The following is a 3,787-nucleotide window of genomic DNA, read 5'->3' on the forward strand; positions in this document are numbered from 1 at the left end:
CTCAAAATGGCTGGCCTTTTGCCAGAATTTGAAATCCATTATTATTATTATTGAAGAAATCATTAATACTATAGTCTGTGTATATATGAAACTGAGATAAAAGTATTAAGTTTTCAACAACAACTGTGTTTTTGTGTGTGAATGAATGAGAGAAAATCAATGTTGAAATGTAGAAGTATACAAAAAAGAAAATACCTTCGCAGAAAAAGTGTCATAGTGGCGTGCTGGGCGAAATGCTTAGCAGTATTTCGTCTGCTGTTATGTTCAAATTCCGCCGAAGTCGACTTTGCCTTTCATCCTTTCGGGGTTGATAAATTAAGTACCAGTTATGCACTGGGGTCCATGTAATTGACTTAATCCGTTTGTCTCCTCTGTGGGCAATAAAGAAATAAGAAAAAGTGTTATGGAATTTAAACAGGGAACAAAATAAAATTATATACACTCACACACACATATACTCACGTGTGTATGTATATATATATGTACACATGTATACGTGTGAGTATGTATTATATATATATATATATATATACACACACACACACACGTGTGTGTGTGTGTGTGTGATGGCCTCTTTGATGCCTGAGTAGGTATTATGCTCTATTGATTCTTGTTCATCTTTTGTGCTCTTTCATGTAGATAAATTTACAAACCTCCCCCCACCAATAATCCACTTAACCCATGCCTTAATAAAAAAAGAAACAATAACTCAAATATAATAAGATGGTCTCTTTTATATTTTGGTTTAGAATCCAACAGCTTGATTTAATATTCGTTTTAAGATCCCTTATTTTTTTTGTTGCTTTCAAAGAATTACCTATTTTTTGTTCACCTTTATTTCTTTTTTATTCTACAGTTACGATCACACACATGCGTGCATATATGCTTTCATACATTCGTGCAGATGTGGACTCAAGCATATGTATTTTACACACACACATACACATATATATATCTCCCCCACACAAACATGAATACATAAATTGTATATTTTTACAAATATACACAAAGTATATCTATATGATGGAAAAGTGACAATACTGATATATGCATTTAAGTATATATATATATATATATACACACACAGACATGATCCCACCCATGCCAGCTTGGAAAGTGAACATCAAATGAACATGGTTATATATACAATATCTGTGCATGATCAGATCACTCACAATATTTATATATCAGCAGAGATTTTTATGTTTAAAAGACAAAACAATTGTAGATTAATGGTTTACTTGTTCTATTATATATATATACATATACACCTACATACACAAACACACACTCTCACTAACATTATAAATTTTGGTGAAATCCTGACATTATGTATAAAGGAGAAGTGTGGCTTAGAAGAAAAAGGAAAAAAAAAAAACGGACAATAAACAATATTATCAAGGGTATGTAATGCTCAAGTACTCCGCACAGATCAGCGGTATGTGGTGCTTGAGTACTCAGAACAATAAGAAAATACTCTGTGTATAATTTCTCTTGCAAATTGTTAAATTTGTTATAAATGTTAATCTTGGTTTTGTTGTTATTTCAATGTTATTTTGTTTTGTTGATGCTGAGATGACGAGAGAGTCTCTAGTTGCTCAGCCTGTTATTGTTTTGTTTTGTTTCAGGTATTACTCTGAACTACATATTACATTATATAGTAATTGTAATAATACACACGGATATGTATGTTGTATGAGGCAAATAAAGTGAGTTCACGGCATTTGCATAACCAGCCCCAGCCCATTCAATAGTACCTTGGATCGTAGGGCGACCTGCCGTGCTTGAGAAGACCTATTGAGTTAAGTACATGAAAATCAAGTATAAATTGTAGTTGTGGTGCCGGTGGCACGTAAAAAGCACCCACCACTCACAGAGTGGTTGGCATCCAGCTGTAGAAATGCTGCCACATCAGACTGGAGCCTCCTGGCTTGCCAGACCCCAGTCGAACCGTCTAGCCCATGCTGGCATGAAAAACGGGCATTAACCGATGATGATGATATATATGACACCTTGGGCAAGTGTCTTCTACTAGAGCCTCGGGCCGTCCAAAGCCTTGTGAGTGGATTTGGTAGACGGAAACTAAAAGCCTGTCGTATATATGTACGTGCGTGTGTCTGTGTTTGCCCACCCTCCACCATCGCTTGACAACCGATGCTGGTGTGTTTAGGTCCCCCGTAACTTAGCGGTTCGGCTAAAGAGACCGATAGAATAAGTACTAGGCTTACAAAGAATAAGACCTGGGGTCGATTTGCTCGACTAAAGGCGGTGCTCCAGCCTGGCCAAATGACTGAAACAATAGTGTATTGATGAATGAGCGAGGCTAAGAGAATGTTTATTGATCACTACAATTGTTTCAACCCATCTAGCATCCTTCGGTGTAGATGTATCTCCTTAGCTGATTACAAAATGCATCTCGTTAAAATAACGTCAGTTCCGTTTGTTTTCTTCTTAGTATGTGTATATAAAAGCAGCAAATTAAGGGATACAACCGCATTATTATAGAAGATCAATAATGATTAACATCAAATGCAAAATTTTTTTTTTTTAAATCAAACAAAAAGACCAAAATGGTCTATGCCATACGATATATACAATAATAATAATGAATATATATATATATTGCTCACTGGGGTGCTAAACATAGAGGGGACAAACATCGACTCCAGTGCATAACTGGTGCTTATTTAATCGACTCCGAAAGGGTGAAAGGCAAGGTAGACCTCGGCGAAATTTGAACTCAGAGCGTAACGGCAAACGAAATACCGCTAAGCATTTTGCCCGGCGTGCTAACGCTACTGCCAGCTCGCCACCCTATAATAATTATTATTATAATATATATATGAAAATGGATTCGTTAGGTGCACAACAAACTTAGTGTTTTGGTTACATTTTAGTAATGACCACTCCCTTCACTGCGCTATTCTATAGGGTTCTACCAGGAATGAATAGAGCCATGATTATATAGATATTGTTATTTATTAACAATACTCGTAGACAGGCTAGAATCGAAGTGCTCAAGTTGAGCTAAGTTCCAATTTATAATTTGAGTGGATAAAATACGAGCGGAGGAATTAGATGAACATGATCCAGCAGAATATTCACTATCTATGCACACTTACTTCGACATTAATAAAGCGTCATAAATAAATATTTACTTCAACGTTAATAAAGCTCAACTTACTAGAAGTATTAACAAATTGCAAGCATGTAGACATATACATATTTTTATATAAGCCCGCAAATATTTGAAAACGTTTATATATTTTTGAAAATGCCTATGTATTTATAAGTAAAATAAGTACAAAATATACACATAATAAGATATAAAAACGTCGATATTATATAAAACAGTGAATTATAAATTCATACGATATACTATAGAGGAATAAAAATTTAGAGGTCACAACACAAGCACATAGAATATTTAAAAACACTTAGATGTGTAGAAATATATAAAAAAGACATTTATAAATACATAGGCATTTTAAAATAGAAGACGTCGATATGAAATAGGATATAGTAAATTATAAGTTCATAGGATATGTTATAAGGACTAAAGATTTCAAGTTAGAACACAAAGCGTGTGGAAAGTAGAAAGTCAGACATTTTACAGCCTTAAACGGACATACTAAAATTAGAGACAATGTTCAATGGATCCAAAAGTTTCATGGACGGGCCGTTTCGGAGACGTGTTAGTTAATATGACATGGATTTCATATTTTAAAAGAACCAGACACTCCCCTCATCAGGATGCTCCACAACACAAAAGACACCATGAAGACAA

This window comes from Octopus bimaculoides, chromosome 24 (genome assembly GCF_001194135.2).
Source record: "Octopus bimaculoides isolate UCB-OBI-ISO-001 chromosome 24, ASM119413v2, whole genome shotgun sequence".
Lineage (NCBI taxonomy): Eukaryota > Metazoa > Mollusca > Cephalopoda > Octopoda > Octopodidae > Octopus > Octopus bimaculoides.